At 43.3% G+C, this 23,249-nt stretch overlaps 1 protein-coding gene across 1 annotated transcript in view; it reads left to right on the top strand.

Moving 5' to 3' along the window:
• The window catches only part of LOC111869284 (neuromedin-U receptor 1), a 260,815-nt gene that overhangs the window by 83,669 nt on the left and 153,897 nt on the right, over positions 1 to 23,249 (top strand). The gene's annotated exons all lie outside the window — the stretch shown is intronic.

The raw sequence follows: 23,249 nt of genomic DNA, 5'->3' as shown, positions 1-23,249 counted from the left end.
ATTGTTATATAGCATAGGACCGGACCAAAGCACAGAAACCACATCCGTTGCCTAGCAATGGATATATGCAAATCCACATAGAAAACACTTCTTGCAACACCGGTTCTATTGTTGCATGCATGTATTGTGGCTTTTCCTTCGTGGGTTACTTCAAACGTCATGGCAACAATTTTTTTTTAGGCAAACACGTTACAGTGAAGAAAGTTCAAAATATACTTATGAAAGGGCATTATATACCCCTCCGATTGGCTCAGTCAGATCAGGTAGATGTGAATGGGCGTAGGTATAGTAGGCAAGAAAAATTACACATTACGGAATGACTTTTTTTCATTCTTTTATCCTCGAAAAATTCAATTATGATTTAGAAATAAAAAATTCAATGTGAGTTTCGTAAAATTCGATGCACAGTTGCCTGGTCAATCCCTGTATGACTCTCCAACTCCTTCAGAGACCAGCGCCTATCTTCTTCCATGCACTGGGCGCTCACGGCACGAGAAACATCGGTACGAACGGACACAGGGAGTCCACTACGTTGCAAGTCGGCACTTGCTTCTCTTCCACATTGGAATGCTTCTGTCCACCTTGCAACAGTTCTGTATGGTACAGCACGATCACCCCGAGCTTCCACAAGCTCTGAGTGACATTTAGCCGCATTTCTGCCTCGAAACACTGCTATTTTCACGTAAAAACGCTGTTCCAGCCGGCTAACGTTCATTCTCGACGAAGGTTATGATCACACTGACTTTGCGCTGGACTCGCTTCGTTGTCCTTGCACTTCCGCATCATCTAGCGGCATCATTAGAAATCAGACGTTGCTGTCTCTCAGCGGCAAATTTGAAAATTCTGGTCGGAGCTTTCGAAATCTCGGAAAAATTATGTTGCCATGACTTTTGAAGTAACCCACGTATAAATGGTTCCAGTCTATTGTTGGTTGCGTATTGTTTGCTGGATTTTTTTACCGAGTCGTTGCCTAGCAATGGTTCTATATGTCACAATAGCTCAAGCGGATGTTCTCAGTTGTCTCATTTGTCTGATATTTTACCGTATGGAACACACAGAGTAAGACGTTGCATGTGTGTGGCCAGTCACTCTTTCACGTTATTGCATTTGTGGGTATAGTCAGTAGTTGCTAGTGTGGTACATCCACTAACTATATATTCAGTGCTTTGACTGGACTAACTACTTCCTCTCCCTCACATCTATCATCTGTCAGTGCTTCTTTTGTTGTGAACTTTGTGCAGTTCTTAGTGGGGATTATTATTAACATCTCATCTTCTTCATCATCTTGTCGACTGACGCTAACAATCTGGAGCGCGTCCAGCAGAATTTTACAGCCACTTTTTTATTCATCTGAGCATGGCCATCAGAATTATGCTAATGCTTTAGGATCACCTTGATGCATTGCCATTAATTCAAACTTGTCTTGGATTCAAATTCTGGACCTCTGTTTTGGTAGCTGTTAATCTTCGAATTCTTCCTACTCGACAACTCAGAGACCTCTAGGTGTTCATTTTCCGCTCTTCAAGTCAGAATTGTCCTGCTTCATTCGCTTGAACTGGTAATGTTTCTGTAGGGACGCTGATATATTTAAAACAAAAATTCTTCTTCTAAGTCATGTTTTATAATATCGATGGTACATTTTCGTCTATTAAAATATTTATTGCATTAAATATGAATATTTTCTTGTCTCTTAATGACAGATTTAATTTATTTTAGTAGCTTTTTTTTTTTCTTTGGCGCTACAACCCAAATTTGGGCCTTGGCCTACCTACATGAAACTATCCGTTGCATTTCGGTTTACTAGGTCTTAAACATTCGGTAGGACTCTTTGGGCGGGTGATTAGCTCGTCGCAAGGCCTCTACTTGTGCACAAACACAGAAAAACGCGCACACACACACACACACACACACACAGATGTCATCTGAACTGTGTATCTTGTGTTTTTTTTTTTGCTCACAATTTTCACGCGAATACTGGGATAGTAACTGCCTTTAAGTAAACCCAGACCTAAAAGAAAACTATCCTTGTAACAGGCAATGGAGGCCCATACGGTTGTGAGACGTCGAGGCTCCCACGTTTTCTAGACACTCGGCTCATAGACGGAGGGAAGGTTGTCAGTCTTACAAACCAGCCGTCCTTTAGCCCCTCAGGAAGATTTCTGGTATTCATTTCTGTTAGAGGCTTATTCGACCCCAGGGCCATAGCGCTGCTTGAAGGATCAGGTAAATTGAAAAAAAAAAATCCACCTCATCGGGACTCGAATCCGCGACCATCCGGCTTGCAGCATAGTGCCTCAACAACCAAAGCCACCGCGTGCCCTAGACCTACTATTCACCATTCATAAACATATTACCATCCCAATACATGTAATACCGTTGAAACAGCACCGTTCAGTAAACCAAGAAACAAATTATAAGACCGAAATCTCAACTCTGGATTTTCTGTGCTCTGAAAATCATGGAACACCCGGTGGCTTGTTGAAACCGCGCCAAGAGACATTGGTATTAAGAGTAACAAAGACATTTGTACAGCTTGGGCTAATTACGGCATAATAAATGGTTAACGTGCTGTTAAGATGTTGAAGATGCTGAAATACTTAAAAATAAATGGAACTTGAATTGTTGCTTTGCTTAAATTCATTAATCTTTTACAACGCTGATGATTCAAACTGTGTTCTCGGGACCATATTGGTCCGCGAGAAGTTCCCCAAAGGTTCTGTCGATAAATCTTCTCATTTACAGTAACTATGACGATACTTCGGATAAAACAATAAGCTTTTAAATCACTAAGCGGCGTCGTTTGTCAAGATCAACCGTGTAACACGGAGTCTGTGGTTTTATTCTGCCCCTGATAGATAGGCTTTTTCCAAATTTAGTTGAATGATCTGAATATGAGAGATTCCGGATTCGAAACTCGGCCCTAAGGCAGATTACCCTGCTTAGGGTTCCTCTCAGACTTTCCAGATAGGTACCGCCTACCTTAAAATAGGTCGCGCCATAGCTCAAGTGGTTAGTCACTGGCTTCCCACCGCGGCGGGTTTTCCCGAGTAATTCGGTTTCCCCTGCCAATCTTCATTCCACCAACTTCTCCGTCATCATAATCATGCGGGGCAGGCTACAATAGGCCAATCAGTGGCCGCAGTGCCGAGTGGACCCAGTTGGACTCCACCCGCCATTAAGCGAATTACCTTAAAATGGGCCAAGACAGTTTTCTTACACATTATTCTATCGACCACAAATCTTCGTATCACTCAATTCTGCAGCTTTAATTTTGGTAGTTGATACAGCGTCGTTAAATGTATATCCGTCACATTTGGTCTCCCATATCACTGTGGTCGTTCGGGGTGATATATGCAGATTTACAGGGGTACGTGGATTGCTATTGTTATTGTGCCGCTGAGATATTTCGTGAAGATACATCTCATGTCTATGGCACTGCACTTGAACGTGATGTCATTCTGTAAAATGTCACATATTAAATAATATATAGAAAAGCAGGAAATATTCTATTAATTATAACACGATTTTGAGTGTGACTATAGACGGAATATGGATTGGATTTTGGATTTATTGACACTCTTGTACACACCACTCGCAGCTACAAGTAACTATAGCGCTATTGCGGATCTTCACACTTTAAAATCACCAAAGCACCCGCTTAGTCCTTATTTTCCACCCGTGTGGAGGCGGGGTCGAATACCTCCACCGTGACCCTGCGTGTCGTAGGAGGCGACGAAAAGGGAACTCTCACTTCTGAGACAGTAAAATATGGTCACGAGTCCCAAGGGACTCGGACCCGAGAAAGACTGCGCTGGCAAGGACCAGCAGCATATACAAAAGACAGACCCGTCCTCTCGTCAGAGAGAGCTCCCCACAGAAACAAGACCGTAACTGTCAAACAGAAATAAATATCTGGTGATGAGCCCCAGATGGGGCACGAAACCAAGACTTACTGATTGACAGACCGTCAGTCGCAATGTGACTTTGACTTTGACTAAGTCTTTCTCCAGCCTGCTGTGTCCTCATCAGCCGTTCCTTGGCAACGACTTGTGACAGTGGAGATTCTTCAGGTTCCTGTGTTCAGGCCCTGTCTTCACAGCCTCCTGTGCAAAACCCATCCCAACTGACTACTCCCACACTGGCGGCCAATTCACACTAACCCCATAATCTTTTCACAGATTGACTTTCAACTAACTGGGTCGCCCTAATTGTTTTCAAGACAACCGCTTTGTACGGACCGAGTAGAAAACACCGTTTCCAACCGTAACTCTCTATCAGACTCTACTGTGCTACATTGCAGAAGGCAGTACTCTTAATAGTAAAGTACGTTTTCTGCATTATATAAACTATTTGTTGCATATGTCGGAGAAGTTATTACAAAATACCCTGTAAACCACAAACACCGTGTGATATTGAGAATCCTGAAGATCCTAGGATAGCCGAGTGGCTCTTCACATAAGAATTCATTGTCTACTTATTCAGAACAAGAAGCTGCTCGCATTACTGCAAACGGCTGAAATGTGTAGAGATGCTTCAGGTTCGAGTGTTCTAGTACATGGTTTTGAAAGCATTCTTTAAATTGTCTTTCTTTTTCGTCTCTGTTTAGCCGTGGTATTTTTACTGATGTATACACACCGTTCCGCCGCCATTTTCTTTCGCCGTCCTGCCATTCGATAAGGTGGCTCTGGCATTCATATGAATAGAACCATCTTTTGAGAGAATTTCACACTACACAACGTTCATTACATTTCGGTTCAACTTTGTGGCTGCGTCCGTAGATAACCTCTATTAAGGAACCTAGTATCGTGTAGGACCCCCTCTAGCCCGGCGAAGTGCAGCTACTCGACGTGACATCGATTCCACAAGTGGACGGAATACCTCCGGAGAGACATTGAGCCACGCCGTCTGGATAGCCGCCCACAGCTCCCTGCTATTTGTAGGTGCAGGATTTTGGGTGCGAATGAACCTCTCCACCACGTCCCACAAATGCTCGATTGAGTTCATGTCGGGCGAACGTGGTGGCCACACCATTCGTCGGAATTCTCCAGAATGCTCCTCGAACCAATTCTGGACAACTCCGACCCGATGACACGGTGCATTGTGCTGCTGGAATATCGCATCTTTCTGGGGGTACATGAAGTGCATGAAGGGCTGCAAATGGTCACCAAGCAGTGTAACGTAGCGGTCACCGGTCAATGACGTGTTTAGGTGGACGAGCGGGCCCAACTCATGCCACGTGAACACATCCCACACCAGTATGGAACCACCACCAGCCTGCACGGTGCCTTGTTGACAACTGGGGTCCATGGCCTCATGGGGTCTGCGCCACACCCGAACCCTACCATCCGCCCGAAACAACTGGTACCGTGACTCATCGGACCACGCCACATGTTGCCAATCCTCCAGGGTCCAATTAGCGACGTCACAAGCCCAGGTGAGGCGCTGTGTCCTCTGTCGTGGTGTTAACAGGGGCACTCCGGTCGGTCTTCTGCTCCCATATCCCATGGAAGCTAAAGAACGCTGCACTGACCTGCTGGATATGCGTCTGGTACCTCCTGCATTGAATGTGGATGTGATTTCAGCCGGTGTCGCTTGTCTGTCACCACGGACAAGTCTAGCTAGACGCCGCTGGTCACGATCATTAAGCATCCGTGGTCGGCTACTGCGCTGTCCACGGTGGGTGGAAATGCCTTCCACAAGGTATTCCCGGTACACACGTGACACCGTGAATCGAGAAATGTTGAATGACCACACAACTTCGGAAATGGAATGTCCCATCCGCCTGGCTCCCACTATCATGCCCCTTCAAACTCCGATAATTCACGTCGGCTTGCCATAAGCAGAGTGGCCTGTGTTCAACCTGACTTACGAGAGAACACCTCACAACTGATACTGCTCTGGGCATTCCCAAGCCGTCAAGGGACGGTGGAGCCACTTAAAAAAATTGACATACTGCTATCCCATGACTTTTGGCACTTGGGTGTGTGTATATATATATATATATACACACACAGACGCCAACTATTCATGCACAGCCGTTGAACCGGAAGTCAGATTAGTTACCTAAAACCTGAAGATACATGAACGAGAGTTGAATTACACGTACAGAGCCTGCTAAGAAAACGCCCCTTTGAAATCAACGGGACGTTGAAAATAGGACAAATCTCATATGATACGTAAGCTAATGTACACTTGGAATGATTTACAGAATTACGAGGCAAGAAAAGACTTTCTGTTTCATGTTAAAACTGGATAATTGGTTGTTACAGGAACTCGCTGAAACACTTTAGTTAGCAGTGGATTTCGGACGGATTTCAGGATGAAATAATTGTCGTTTTTATGGTTATCATTATTGCTTTGTTCTTGTTTGTGTTAATGTCATTCTGTTTTCGTGCTGATTGTGTAATTGGCCACTGGACTTTGAGTTCAGCAAGTAAGAAGGCCTAAAAGAAGGAATGAATTAAATTAAATTAATCGATTTCTGTATAGGCCTAAAAGAAACCAAAGCTCTTACATTAGTAACACATTTCGGGAATCCGATCGTGGGCTTAAACATTTTGTACAGGAAGCACTAAAATATGTCATGCAAGTCAAGTTATTATCTGAAACAGCTAAGTGAGAGAAAATCCTGAAGGGGGACGGGTATTTTCAAAAGTGCGCAGAAGAAAAATTGCGACGTAGGATACTGAGATGTATTGAGGTCAGTGAATCACAAAATTACATTCGGAATTACTGGGGATTTTGGACTTTGTCCATCGTCCGGTATTCTAAGAACTAGAAAACAGAAGGTTTCGAAAACAGGATCTGTTTCCGTCCACAGGTGCGAAGGGAGACACCTACTCTGTTGAGTCACGTAGAAAAAGCTAACCTGAACCACGCTGTGGTCTCTAGTTTTTAGAATGTGGGAAGATGGACAAAGTAAAAAAGAAATAATAATTCTTAGTGTTATGCACCATCGTCGGGGCACGCGGTAGCGTAGTTGGTTGAGGGGCTACGCTACAAGCCGGAAGGTCGCGGGTTCAAGTCCCGATTGGATTTTTTCAATTGACCTAAACCTTCCAGCCGCTGGCCCTGGGGTCGACTCAGCCTCTAACAGAAATGAGTACCAGGAATTAATTAAATAATTTTCCTGGGGAGTAAAGCGCGGCGGGCGCGTAAGGCTGACAACCTTACCGCCATCTTTGAGCCGATTGTCTAGAAAATATAGGAGCCTCAACGTCTCACACCCCTATGGGCCTTCACGGCCTGGTACAGGGATAGCTTTACTTTTTTTATGCACCATCGTCAACGCCTTTTGTGAGCCAATTGTCTAGAGAAAATGTGGGAGGCTTGACGTCTCACAACCTTATGGGCCTCCACAACCTCTTTCAGGGATAGTTATACACTATCGTCACGAACGTTTAGAATCTACCAAATGGCACGTACAAATGAATAAAGAACCTCTTAAATAAATATTTCTGACAAATATATTTTCTATGAATATCAGTGCTTACTGATGAGGTGTAACGGACATCTCAAATGCGGAACCAGCTTAAAGGAAAGAAACACGCGTTTGGAATCTTTATATATCTCTGACTTCATAAAACAAACACTGTTCATCCCTGAATCATATGTCAATTTGTAAAATCTGTGCATTATCCGCATACACCATCTGCCGCCCACATCTGTAATTAATGGTCAGCACGAACTGATCATTTTGCTGTGACACGCGTAGAATCTGTAATAGATGTAACATCGGTTGCAGTTCTGAGTTTTCGCTGTTCCTGCAGAACCTCTGCGGCACAGTTCACTGAGTTAGCTCGGTGAAGCGTGTCTTTGGTCTTGGCGATGGCTGATGATCGAACTCCGTATTATCCTGATTAGTGCATCACTGTCGTCAGGAACTTGCACTAATGTTTATGGAGAACATTTCACACACACTGAAGTACAGGACACACATTAAGTTACAGGCAAAAGTAGAGTTACCCGTGTGATTAATCAGTTAAGCGCCATGCCATGATGATATATGGGCCACCGAGGGTATAGCTCTATTCCTTTATAACCTTATATATGAAGTAGGTTTTGTTAATTTCATGCTCAAGTTATGTTATCCGGGAGAAAACATCTCCGGGACCCATCACTGATACAAATATTAAGTAAATATACACTCCGTGGCCTGTAGTCCGCAAGCGAACTATACCGACCGAGCGACCTCCGCTTGTCGGCGAAGTTAGTGCCAACTTTAGCGGACAGAGGGTGTCGCGTGGTCAGCGCAACAGATACCGACGACCGTTAATCTCGATTTTCTAGACCGATAAATATTAAGTTTTGGGACATTACCCATCGCCGTGTCTTTGTTTAAAAACACCGTCTGTTTATTTTTCAAAACAACGTTTCGGAGACTGGATTCTGTATCTCTATCGATTGGGGAAAACTTAGTAGGTTTCACCGAAAGACGGAGAGAGAATCCAGTCTCCGAAACGTTGTGTATTTAGATAATGCATAATGTCCAGAAAACATAATATTTGTACTAATGTGCCATAGTCACAGACCTTTAGATCTCAAATACCCACAACTGGATGGGAAGAAGGGTGTGTGGGCCCCGAGCCAGTCTGGAAAAGCTGATGAAGACAGAAATCTCTGCCAGCGCCGGAAATTAATCCTAAACCTTCCTGTTATTCAAACCGTAGCCTAGCTAATATACTGACTGAACTATTCGGGAAAGAGTAGGAATACTGAAAAGGGTAAAGGAAAATTAAAAAGGAAGAGAAGGAAAGTAAGGAGAAAGAATTAATTGCTGTAGTTAGCGGGAGGTGATAATATAAATACGAGGGGGGACCCAAAAATAACCGGAATTTATTTTTGTTATTTTTTATTTTTGCATTTTTATTGAACTGTATATTAGTCCCCTTCAAAGTATTGTCCATGTGCATTAATGCACTTGTCCCAACGCTTTTGCCACTGCTCAAAACAGTGCTGGAATTCTTGAGGCTGGATACTGTTCAAAGCCTTTAGCGTGTTTTCTTTGACTTCATCCACATCACGGAATCGCTTTCCTTTCAGACTTCTCTTCATCCGTGGAAACAAAAAAAAAGTCCGACGGAGCCAGGTCGGGTGAATAAGGTGGATGAGGCATAATCAAAAACTGTCGGACCGTCAAAGCTGTGTGGGCTGGAGCATTGTCGTGGTGAAGCAACCAGTTCCCATTTCTCCACATTTCGGACCGTTTTCGTCGCACACTCTCTCGTAATCTTCGTAACACATCCAGGTAAAAATGTTGGTTCACTGTTTGTCCTGGCGGAACGAACTCTTTGTGGACAATGCCATTCACATCAAAAAAACAAATCAACATTGTTTTCACATTGGATCGCACTTGACGCGCTTTCTTCGGTCGTGGTGAAGTTGGAGTTTTCCACTGGCTTGATGATTGCTTTGATTCTGGATCGTACCCGTAGCACCAAGACTCATCGCCAGTCACAATTCTTTTAAGAAATTCTGGATCGTTCTGCACTTCACTCTTCAAGTCGCGGCAAACATTCACGCGGTTTTCTCTTTGGTCATCTCCGAGCAAGCGAGGAACAAATTTTGCAGACACCCGTCTCATGTGCAAACCTTCGGTTAAAATTCGCTGGACCGTGCTCCATGAGATGTTCGTTTCCTCAGAAAGTTGGTCAATGGTCTTTCGACGATCTTCATCAATTGCACGTTTGATTTTGGCAATGTTTTCGTCATTTCTTCCTGTCGAAGGACGCCCGGGGCGTGGCATGTCTTCTGTTGACATGTTGCCAGATTTGAAACGGGAAAACCACTCGTAGACCTGTGATTTCCCCAAAGCATCATCATTAAAGGCTTGCCGAAGCATCCCAACAGTCTCGGCTGCAGTTTTCCCTAACAGAAAGCAAAATTTCACGCACACTCTTTGTTCCTTCTGGTTGGCCATCTCACTAATCGCCAAAGGGTTGAAACAGGAACGCACACAACAGAGCACCACAGACAAACCACTTAACTCAGACTGACGCCAGCTCACTAACAGTCGCGGGAGATCCCCAGCTAACACCACCTAGCAGCACAACTCGTAACTACAAAGCATGCGCGCGCAACAGGTCGGTTCCGGTTATTTTTGGGTCCCCCTTCGTACATTTCTGGAATGTTGAAGTAGGCTGTTTATTTCATAATGGTTGCTAGGCAACTACCCCTAAATAATTAGGCAACGGTCAGTAAACAACAGAGCGGCCGCGCCATAGCTCAAGCGGTTAGTCGCTGATTTCCCACCGCGGCGGCCCGGGTTCGATCCCGGCTCTGGTCAAGTGGGATTTGTGGTGGACAAAGTGGCGCTGGGGCAGGTTTTCTCCGAGTACTTCGGTTTCCCCTGCCAATCTTCATTCCATCAATTTCCCCACAATCACCCTCACATATCATCTTGGGCTGGTACAATGGGCCAGAAGTGGCCGCAGTAGAAGGGAATTAGTCCCACCCCACTAGCAATAAAAGAAACAACAACAGAGGAAAGGTGTTTTCTGTGCGGTCTGTTCCTAGATGTTATAAGCATGACAGTTAGTGAGAGTCCGTCAGTGCAGTGCAGTGCAGTGCAATGCAGGGAAATTAAGAGTTTGTTGGTGTGTTAGTTAGAGAACTGCGGTTCAGTCGTTGTGAACTGTTGCTGTTAGAAGCTGGTAGCTGAGGTACGGAGATAGTTAGAGAACCCGGAGGAAGGAGAATGGCTGCCGTTGGAAGCCGTTACCAGACAACGACTGGTGAAGATACAGCAGACATAAGAAAATTTAGTGTGTGCTGTAGTGAAGGGCTGAGTGTATTGCTTAGCAATAGTGCTATTGTTTTTAGTTATTTCATGTAAGTGTTTAATGAATTCAATTACCAATCGAAACTCCATTTATATTCATTCATACACTTGATAATATTATTATGGGTTGCAATATTTGAGGTTTTCACAGCGATGACCATGAAGAATGTCGTATTATGGGATGTGGAGTCGTTTAAATCTTTTGTAAACCGACGTTTCGGAGGAAGTATCGCCTCCATCTTCAGGGTAGAAAAATCCGTGAGTGAGGAAACAGCATGAGCAGGTGTCTGCAGGAGGAAGTGAAACCTGATAATAAGTTCCTCTCGCTTGCTGTCACAAAAGACATTGCAGAATTTTGTAAATCTTACGTCTGTCTTTGTACTATTCCCTGGGAAAGTCTCAACTCGTGAAGGTCACGTGGAGCCGGTGTGCAGTTGAGAATGTAACTTTATTGTATATTTTGTTTTATGCCTAAACAGGGGCTGAGAAAACACGACATGTACCAGCTAGTATGATTTTTAATTATCCCCACAGATGAACGATACCCTTAAGGGGAACAAATCGAGACCAATTCTAGAAATAGCAGTTTATCAGTAAAAAAATCTAACTATTCCTAAAACTGTAGACTCCAAAGGGATCTGTATATGACACTAGCAATAACTGGGTTTTTAGACTTTGTCCATCGTCCAGTATATTTCTTTTGGACTTTATCCATTATCCGGCACTCTAAAGTGTTGCTTAGAACACAGGATAATGGACAGAATCTCAAAACACAGTAATCCCCTGCTCCTAATTTTTTTATCAACTTGAACACAGGTATCAAATACACAATTCTGTAAATCGTCCCTGTACTTAAATAAGTTAGCACTACGCCATGAAAGCGTAAGGGGGAGTGGATGTATAGACATACGCTTTCTTGACCTCGGCACTAATTAAAGGTGAGTGGTCAGCTTCACACCCCGGCCGCTTTACGCCGAGGAAAGAGCCCCCCGTACCCATTAGATAGGAGGTTGGGTGGGTCTCAGATCCGGTCTGAACGACATGGAGAAGTAAAAATTCTTGACTTCACCGGGTCTCGAACTCCGACCCCTCGGTCTTCCAACCAGTATCTAGTCGCTGTACTGACTGTGCTATCCCGGCTCACACACATATATACCCCTATAGAGAAAATAAGAACAGTATAATGAAAACTAAGAGGCGTTTTGACATTCTGTTTCCAGTAATAGTTATTTGACAGTACGACGGAACTTAATGGTTGGAATCTGCTTCTTACACGCTAACACTTACCTCGTTTGACGCCTATACCTCACATTCGCGACACATCTGACTGCTGTGAAACTGTCATGTAAGGAATCTTTGGCACATGTTCTCACAGAAAAACCGGTTCAGTGACGACTGAGAAATCTGCATTCTGCTGCTCCGAGCGACAGGCGAAATTAACGCCTGTGTGTTGTGACAGGTAACCAAACGCGAATGCCTCTCCTTATTGGCACTGACAAACAGATCGACGTGTTGAAATCGCATCAGTCCGCTGATAACAAAACTATTCTCGCATTCGTCACATTCTAAGATATTAAGGGAACAAGTTCTGGAAGAACTAATCACCTACTCTCATTTTACACGACACGGACCGTATAGAAAACGGCGCGTCCAACAATACTTCGTTGCCGCGCGAACGTCTTTACCAAGTTGTTACCTAGCGACGACAAAGGGATACACAGACACGCGTCAAACAATTCTTCTATTAAGAAAGCAGTTTTCTGGGATTTGGCACCGTGTATATGTGGTGTTAACCGACGTTTCGGAGGAACGTATCGCCTCCATCTTCAGGGTAGAAGAAAAAATATAAGAAATCTGCAAGCGAAGAGACCGTGAGAACCGGTAAAAGCAGACTGCTTTTGCCGGTTCTCACGATCTCTTCGCTTGCGGATTTCTTCCATTTTTCCTTCTACTCTGAAGATGTAGGCGATACGTTCCTCCGAAACGTCGGTTAACACCACATATACACGGTGCCAAATCGCAGAAGACTGCTTTCTTCATAGTCACCGCCGTGAAAACCTCAAATCTTACAATTCTTCTATTGGTGCGTGTGTTCATTGCCATGGGAATGTGTTTACTGAGCCGTTGGCTAGCAATGAAAGGAGGGATACACATATAGACATACAGACGCATGGGAGGGATTTATGAAGTACGCCGTTGAGACAGTTTCATAAAGATTGGCTCAGGCATGGAGATTACATAAGCCTACTTTTATTTTTCAAAATAAGGGAAGTGGGCTAAAAATACACCCAGTCTTTCAAGAGCCTTTACTTGCACGTTGACCGTACGGTGCTCTAAGAAACTTGGCCTCATTTACGACAGACGCCCATTCTTCTCCCATCCGGCATCCATCATTGGGTTACTTAACATTTTGTTTCCCGTGGTGAAGTTGTTAGCCTCACGCCCAACTCCCAACCTGAGGGAAAAGGAGCTACTTTTTATATGACCCCTATTCTTCAACGTGTCTAGCTTGGGTGGCCTTACCAGGAGCTCACGCCGTGCTAACATAGCTCTGCAGGTGATCAGGGAACTTAAACTTCCCCCACCACGCTGAGATAGCAGCCCACGCGGAGGTTTGTGGTTCCATGTTAAATTACAAGTTCAGCTTTATGTTGCTGCAAATGGTTATCCTAATTTGTCAACAGATGGCTGCACTGATGATGAGGTATAGAGTAGCAGACCATCCAGCGCCGAGGTTAAAAATGTATGGAGCTATATCTCTACTCAACCGTAAAACTTCATGGCCTGGTGCTTAATGACGCACAGTGACAACTTAACCTCTTAGTAACTAACTAATTCCATGGAGCTGAGCACTTCTTGAGAATCCGCCAGTTGTGCAGCTACTCAAGAACTTACCAGCATTTTATGGAACCCGATGGTTCATTACCATGCTGACAGCAGCCCTCCACTGGTCCATATCCTGAGCCAGATCAATCTAGTATACCACCCCATCCTATCTCTCTAAGATCCATTTTAATATTATCAACCCACCTATGTCTTGGTCTTCCTAGTGGTCTCTTTCCTTCTGGGTTGTTCTTTAATATCCTACGGGCATTCCTCTTCTCCCCCATTCGTGCTACGTGCCCTGCCTATCTCATCCTCCTTGACTTGATCATTCTAACTACTTGGCAAAGAGTACAAGTTTTGAAGCTTCTCATTATTCATCTTCTTAGAGCCTTAATAAATTTAAAGCAGTACTAACTAACCAACCAACTAATTAACATATGGTTCGATATGTTTGCGGAATTGGTCTGATATAGCAGTGGAAGGATTTTAATTATACAGTCTGTTTTCTGTGTAGTAAAATATACGTATGAAATTTTGGAAACTGAACGTGATTCTGCCGTCTAGCAGAAAGGCAGAGTACCAACCGTGTAGCAATCCTTAGATAAAGTTGGTCCTCATCACTGGATTCCACAAAACAGAAATTCTTTCTTTCCGCCAGCAAATGGAAGTAAGGGTAATGAACAAGGCCCAAAGGAAGTTCTTTCATAACGTTCACTAATTAGACATCCATACTATCACGTCTAGATGTGACTATGGACGGGATTTGTATTGGTGAATAGATTTATTGACCACATACAGGTCTTAAGTGCAAAGAACTATAACACTATCAACACTATCGCTATTTACACAATTTACAATTCGCTAGAACACATAGTCTAGTATTCTCAGTCTGTTCCTAGACGTTTCCTGGTAACGGCTCAGAGAATGGCTATTCCTCTGCTTCCGGCTCAGGTCCTCTCTACACAGACTCCCGTACAGAACTGACTAAGCTATAACCTTGTCTCTTGCTTATAACATCTGACGCGGACCACACAGAAAACACAGCTATATTATTTTTGCGTCTGGATTCATTGATGCGGGAACATGTTCACTGAGCCGTTGCCCAGAAACTGGCCTGGTATATCCGCTCATATCGCGGTCGTTTCATAGCAACGGCTCTACGAGCTACAGTATTTTAAACGAAAGACAGATGTTTTGAATTTGAGATTAATGGAATATGTAGTTACACTTTTATATTCGTATAACCTCTGTATAACATACTAACCGGGGGCACGCGGTAGCGTAGTTGGTTGACGCACTGCGCTATAAGCCCGAAGGTCGCGGGTTTCATTCCGGATTTGGTAATTTAATACTTTAATTGACCTAATCCTTCCAGCCAAAATTTGGCCCTAGAGTCGACTCAACGACTAACGGAAATGAGTACCGGGAAGATTCCTAGGGGTAAAAGACGTAAGGCTGACAACTTTACCGCCATCTGTGAGCCAGTTGTCTAGATAAAGTGGGACGCTCGACGTCTCACAACCCTATGGGCCTTCACAACCTGTTACAGGGATAGCTTTACTTTTTTTAGAAAACATTAAGCGAAATGTGCTCAATAAAATGTATTCTGACTTATAAGCGGATGGATGGACACACGTCTTTCGGAGTACGTGTTCCTTTCCATTTCTTTCGCGCAATGGACGCAGATACTCCTCCCCTCTCTCTCTTTACGTTCGTTCGAAAGATTTTTCCATCTCTTTTGTGCTTTTAGGCTACAAATTTGATTAAAACATTAATTGTACTCAAGTTTCAGTGTCAATTGAGAGGACCGTTCGCACTGCCTGTTGTCATGGCTACCTATCAGCAGGAGATTTTGTGACACTTAACTTCAATACTACAGTGACTATAATAATTACGCTTCTCCAAGTATAGTTAGAATGTATCTTAGATAGAGAGGATGGGTATGGATTGGATTGATCTGGCTCAGTATAGGGACCAGTGGAAGGCTCTTGTGAATACGGTAATGAACCTTCGGGTTCCATAAAATGCTGGTAAGTTCTTCAGTAGCTGCACAATTGGCAGCTTCTCAAGAAGGGCTCAGTTCCATGAGTGAGGACGTGACTATAAAAATTACGACTGGCTACCGGGATGTGACTCTCTGTATTTGGAAGGACGTTCTATGACGTTTCGGAGTAACATATTGCCTCTATATTAAAGGCAGAATAGTAAGCCGAACTTGAAACAAGTAGTAAAGGGACGTGAAGCTGACCACTCACCACCAAATAGTACCGAGGTCAAGAAAATGTGGATCTATACATTCACTCGCTCGTACACCTTCATAGCGTAGTGCTTAATTAGTTAAGCACAGGGACAACTTTACCTTAGTACAGGTATTTTTTTTCCTTCGCACTACAGCCCCAGTGAGCCTAGGCCTACCTGCATGAATTCCGTTAACTTCGGTTTTTCTAGATCTTACACATACGGTAGGACTCCTTGGGCTAGTGATCAGCTCGTCGCAAGGCCTCTACCTGTACACAAACACAGAAAAACGCTCACAAACATCCATGCCCGGAGTGGGATTCGAACCCACGATCCCGGCTTCCGAGCGAGCGAAGACAGTACATGCCTTAGACCGCTCGGCTACCGTGACCGGCAGTGTATAAGAATAATATATAAGAATTCAGTTCGTACCTCACAGGAAACAGATCCGAACCCACGATCCCTGCTTCCGAGCGAGCGAAGACTGTGGGTGCCTTAGACAGCTCGGCTACCGTGACCGGCTAGTACAGGTATAGAGATAAGGAATATCGGGTTCAGGGCTCTTATCGGCCTAATAGGAATAAGGATAAAAATGTGGCCATCCATAGGGCTGTTTTTTGCTCTCATTTTATTCTTCTGTTCTGAAAATTTGGGCAGCACGTTCTTCCGAAACATAGGTTACACGGCGTCACATTCCGGAAGAAAATAATCTTCAGCAAACTGTATTACTCACGCCCTTCTGATAGCCACTTACACGATTTTGCAGATCTGCTGAGTGCTATATTCTCCTGAGGCGAGTTCATATGTTGACACAATAAATGGCGAAAGTGTTGAAGGAAGTCAAGATGTAGGAAAGAAATACGTATAATACGTCCAGTAGGGACGTAAATGTCATGGCCGGTCTGCCTCCACATCGACCTTGTCTGCGGCTAGCTTTTGGAGTCCGCCATCCCACACTTTTATGCGGATCTATGTATGGAGATGCATATTGTTGTCACGGAGATAATTAAACATATTTAATGTACACTTGACTTGATATTTATTTGTTTGTACAAGACCGTTTTTTTGCCACACTGACGTCACTTGAGCTAGATGACATGCCATGCAAGTTTGAAACTTGCTGCAATTCTCTTTTGTGTTTTTCATCCGTCTTTCTCAATAACCCGTTCAGTAAATTCTCGTGCGAGACAGTCCCCAGTGTTTACAAATTCATGACTTCGGCTATTGTTGCATGTCAGCGATGAAATATTTTTCCACAGATGAAATGTAGAAGAAACGCTGAAGTCTGAATACACTGTCTAATTAGGACTCTAATATAATAGTCAGCGACAGACGACAAAGAAATACGTGACGTTCGAGAGGAAGAAAAAATACGACGAAAAAGATAAATGTCGGAAAGGAATAGAGGAATGAATGAAGGAAGGAAAGATAGAAATAAGGAAAGAAGGAAGGGACGAAATATTAGATTATTTCTATATATGTCCTGGGGATAGCATATAGTGAATACCCTTCATTTATCAGTGGCTCTACAGCCCTTTGTTGGGCCTTGGTTTCTTCTTCAGTTACATATACACAGACGGTAGTACTCCTTGGAAGGGGATCAGCTCGTCACACGGCCGCTACCCATACACAGGACAACAAAACCACATATATCCACGCCTTGAGTGGGATTCAAACCCAGGATCCCAGCGTTCAAGAGAGAGAGAGAAGACAGTTCATGCCTTAAACTTCGCGGGCACTGTGAGCGGCAGAGTGGATATCACTGTACAAGACACCTTAAGGGACACATTGAAATGACAGTTTCACTGAATGTGAAAGCTAACTAGACAAAGCTACATTTACACATGCGAAGACACTGAGCTACGTGATATGGTGCTGCTCTCTGCGGGGAAGCTATACAAGTTTTCCGACAGGGATGGACGCAGAAATAAAAACTAAGGCGTACCATTCACTGCCGTTTATTTCTGCTATCTTCTGTTCTTATTCGCAACTACTACTATCTAATTGGGAATATACGTAACAATATAATAACAAACGTTATTCTTGCATATGCGTGGACAACAGGTTGCGAACACTTCCTTCCTAGGTCCTTAGGAGTTCATCATTCATAATAATTACGAAAACTTTAGACGCTCACGAAACAAATAATAACATTGCCCCTATGCTTACAAAAGCGCTATGCCATGAAGACGTATGGGGGAGTGGATGTATAGACCCCTATATTCTTGACCTCGTCACTAATAATATTGCCCCTGTGCTTCACTAAGCACTACGCCATGAAGACTTATGAGGGAGTGGATGTATAGACCCATATATTCTTGAACATTGCCCCTGTTCTTAACTAAGCACTACGCCATGAAGACGCATGGAGTAGTGGCTGTATAGATCCACATATTCTTGACATCGTCACTAGTTGGAGGTGTGGTCAACTTCACGCCCCAGCCGCTTTCCCCCAGGGAAAGGGCCTCCAATACCCATTGGATAGGAGGCTGCTTGGGCCCCAGAACCAATCTGGAAGACGTGGAGAGGAGAAAGATCTTGCCCTTACTGGGACTCGAACTCCGACCCTTGGGCCGTCCAGCCTGTTGCCACTCGCCATGCCGACTGCGCCATCCCGGCTCTTCAGACAATAGGAGTGGATAATTTAAATGTAAAATCAGACATTTTCTTCCTTGACGCCATGCAGGTTTTGATCCGTGGTGTCCTTACGTAGATATGCAGTCCTATGCAGTGTTAGAAGTGTAAATATGAATATCTCAGATGGCTGAGAAGACAAATGTTGGGCTGTCAGGTTTGTTTGGCCTGTCTACAATTTACTCGCCTATAAAAAAGAAGCTACATAGAAGTGGCACTCCGTTTCCGCGTAACGTGGGCGGTGCGAGACGCTCTGATCGCATTGAGGCGCCGTTTACATGTTGAAGTGAGAGGGGAAAAGCACTCAACCAGGCCTGATATCAGGACCAGGGACTGAGTGCTGTGCGTCTTGCCAAGCCAAAGTGTTTCATGAACAGCTTCCGGTTACTCATCTGGTGAAAAAATCCAGCGATTCTGCATAAAACGGATGTTTATTGCCTCTTTACATGGGTCTCCCACTGGAAACTGGAAGCCAGTCAAATCTAGTTTCATGTCATATTCCCCGCCACACCTTTGTCTCTCAATTACTTCTGTCGTTAAGGAATGTGAACCAGAATTTCGAATGAAATTTATATTTCCATCATCAATGTTACATTATCCGCCCATCACAGTCTCCTTCATTTGACCGCCAAAATTGTATGTAAAGTGAGCCGGGATATCTCAGTCAGCATAGTGACTAGGCTACGAGTGCGTAGAATTTGGGTTCGATTATCGATAGTTCCAAGAGATTTTCCCTTCTCCATAGCGTCCAGACCAGATCTGAGGCTGGCCCAGCCTGGGGCTATTTCCTTGGGGACAAAGCAACAGGGGTATGAAGCTGACTACTCACCACTATGTAGCCCCGGGTCTGTTCATACATACGTCTTCAGGGGAGAGCACTTACTTAGATATAGAAATGAATTTACCTGTACCCAATTTGTAGGTGAAGGGAACAAATTAATAAGCTCCTCGTCTTGTAATTCTCTCCATTTTATATTAGACCTATGACTTCTCTCTTTCTCTCGCGCTCTCTCTCTCTCTTAGGCCCCCGTGATGATGTAGTTGATTAAGGCACTGTGCTATAAGCCGGAAGGTAGCGGTTTCGTTTCCCGATGAGGTCATTAATTTTCTTTTTCACTTAATCCTTCCAGCCGCACTATGGCCGTGGGGTTGACTCAGCCACTAACAGAAATGAGTACCAGGAATCTTCTTGGAGGGTAAAAGACGTTCTGCGCGTAAGTCTGAAAATCTCACCGCCATCTATGATAGGACTATGTAGAAAATGTAGGAGCCTCGACGTCTTACAACGGTATGGGCCCCTACGGTCTGTTACAGGGATAGCTTTACCTCCTTTCCTTCTCTTTGTTACTCCCACAAATTTTGTTCTCAGGCACTGTGTGTTCTGATTCTGCAGGAAGAGAGACCAAGTTTCACGTAACAAATGACAGTTTGTTACAGTATACATATTAATCCTTGGAATGGACAAAACACTTTCGTGAACAAATTCCTTCTTTTCGGCTTATTCTTCCGCATCAATTATTGGATGCTTCGGGTACCACACACCTCCCGGAACTGTGGTAACCCAGTCGTTGTTCATTTTCCGGGAGAAGCATTGCTATGACCCAGTTCCGCTTCGCTGCTCCTTAGAAACTCCCCTCAATGAACTCATCCTAATAAAATGAGAAAATATGAGGAAGACACAAAGGGAAGCCTTGAATAGGAACAGTCCGCAGTTGGTAACATAAATGCCATGAAGCGATCTTCTCTCCTCTGTGATGAAAGTAAATTTGTATTTTCTGACAAATGAATTGTACAAGTGATATCACTTCCATAAATGTACTGGAATATGGACGGTATAGAACTTCAGAATATCTGTAATAAAATTTTTATGTCTGCAGACTTAAAAGAGAGTTCATTATATTCAGCATTTATAGGTAAAAGACACATGTCTATATATTGCTTTCATTTCTGAGGCTAAATTATATTGGAACAGCTACACGTGTTTCTTAATACTCGTAGCTAACGTGTATCACGGTATAAATGTTTACATGTACTGCTGAAGCTGAGGATAACACAGCGCAACAAATTTTCATATATTTGTTTTCGGTAACGCATGAAATAGTCTCGGACTAAATCATTTTCATTGATCACAGGAATGACAACAGAAATTTGTAACGCGCAATTTGTTATCCTATATTTTTTATGACCGAGACATATGAATATGCTTTATGTAATTTCAAATAATGCTGTTATTTAAATGAAACTAACATTTTATTCAATAATAGAATATAAATCTTTTTTTTTCACATTATGGTTGACAAACGTTACAAACACTGAGAAAGGACTTTTTTTCCTTGGCACTACAGCCCCAGTGGGCCTAGGCCTACCTCCATGAACTTCTCCGTTCACTTCGGTTTTTCTAGATCTTACACATTCGGTAGGACTCCTTGGGCGGGTGATCAGTTCGTCGCAAGGCCTCTACCTGTACACAAACACAGAAAAACGCACACACACACAAACTAAACATCCATGCCCTAAGTGGGATTCGAACCCACGATCCCGGTTTCCAAGCGAGCGAAGACAGTACATGCCTTAAGACTGAGAAAGGATTAGGAGTGTGAAAATACATATAATTTTGGCTCGAAATTGTGGCATGATGGAATTTATGTGTATCCACATTTTGAATCAGCATATTAGAATCACATTAGAATGTTAGTTTTATCTAATGCTATCGCAATTTTTTGTAATAATGTTTAGAAAATTGAAAGAGAGCCTGTATTATTGGACGCACACTTCACTCTTTCAGAGAATATACTGAGTTCTTAACATTTCCATAATCTCTGTATAAAACCAAGCAAATGATTTTCTAAGAACTGTTTAAAATAACAAACGAACGCCACCATTGAACAAAAACACTAAATAGAGTACTGACAGGGGCAAACAATGGAACAAATTTTATGAGCGCAGAGGCGAAAAACTGTATATGTTTCCACTTAATTCCAAGTATGAATAAATAATTCTGTGTTTGTGCAGTATTCCAGTCAGCAGATACAAAATTTTAGTCATTAAACTTGAATAGATAGAAACCGCTTGTGAGACAGCCATATATGGGTGACGGCAACACGGACCGTAATGAAATATGTTTATTGGCATCAATTGACACAAGTCCCAGTGGCAAGCTCTTCTGAGCAAGGCAATTAACTTTCGGGATCCGTAAAATCCGGAACATTCCTTGAATATCTAAGTGGCCATCAGCTTCTGAAGGACACGCTCAGTGGAGTTAGGTGTATTGCCAAACGTGTAATAAGAGACCTCAAATCTAATTTTTTTATATTTCGCAGTAAATATATCTTGCTGCAACGGAATCGCAATTCGTAAGGTCATTAGCAGAATGTAGTCTTATGGTTAATAAGATGAACGAAGTTTTTCGATAACTGCAAGAACTTCTCAAGTCAAAGTCAAAATCAAAGTCACATTGCGACTGACGGTCAGTCAGTTTGTCTATCTTGGTGTCAAGCCCCAGCTGGGGCTCATGACCAGATATATATTTCTTTCTTTTTGTTTGTTTCCTTATATGGAAGTTACTGTCCTGTCCACTTGGGGCGCCCTCTCTGACGAGAGGTCGGGTCTGTCATTTGTCGTCATAGTTCGTATTAGTAAGTCCATTGTCAGTATTTACATATATTTACAAATTTAATCTTAATTCCTATTTCTGTGTACCATATATACAAGGCCTCTGTCAATCCAGGCTCAGTGGGAAGAAAAATTGCCCTACTACCATTTGATATGATATGGATCGCACAGAAAAGGCACCCAACATTTCTTCGTTGCCGTGGGAACTAGGGAAATAGACCCACGGGCTCTCCTTTAATACGACACGGACTGTATAGAACATGAGTTGTCCAACATTTCTTCTATTGTAACGTGTATTTGTTTCCGCGGGAACGTGTTTACTGATCCGTTACCTAGCAACGACATACATATAGACTGATCAGATGAGTTTATAAAATACGCATTCGATATAGGCTCAGGTGTCGTGATATACATATCAAGTTTAATAAAGACTGGTTCAGGCATTCAAAAGTTGATCGGGTAAGGGGAGTATTCTCAGACACACAAACCGGAAGCAGATCGCATAAGCCTACTTTAAGAAAGTAGGATAAAATGTACGTTTGGAACATTAGAATAACTTCATGTCGAGGACAATGAGTTGAATAAACCCACAGAATTGCTTAATTAACTTACCTGGAATTATAAACCACGCAGAAGGAGAGACGTAACAGCCTAAAGAAGAAATGGCCACATCAGAAAACTGAATCTCGTCAGGTCGAACCACAAAGTAACCTGTGAAGGTAACAAATAATAATGCAAACAAACAAACAAACAACTAAGAGATCCGAGTCTTGTTACTATCTGTCTGATACAGACAGAAGCAACCGAAGCACGGTACGAGGAATGTAAGACACAAGGAACTACACAGATCTCATTCAAGCCTCTACCATGAGGAACAATACAGCATGATTTACCTCACCTAGTGGAATTTTTAAGGGAGGAAAAATTCAGGGAACTCCGGGAGGGACTTTAAGCCATGCACTAGAAGACGGACAAAATAAATCATGGACTTAAATCAGTGCAACAGGACGCTAAAATATAACNAAAGTTTCCCGCCCAAGTAGTTTCCAATGCCTCCGGTAGATGGGGAAGCATTGGGTACCAAAGCCAGCCTAGCTGGCTGAACGGGGCTGATAGCGAGCAGCAGTACCGGCAGGGTATGGCGACTGGTAGAATATCA

This window comes from Cryptotermes secundus, unplaced genomic scaffold (assembly GCF_002891405.2).
Source record: "Cryptotermes secundus unplaced genomic scaffold, Csec_1.0 scaffold124, whole genome shotgun sequence".
NCBI classification, from domain to species: domain Eukaryota; kingdom Metazoa; phylum Arthropoda; class Insecta; order Blattodea; family Kalotermitidae; genus Cryptotermes; species Cryptotermes secundus.
Note: the sequence above shows the minus strand (reverse complement) of the source record. Positions and strands in the feature narration are given on the sequence as shown.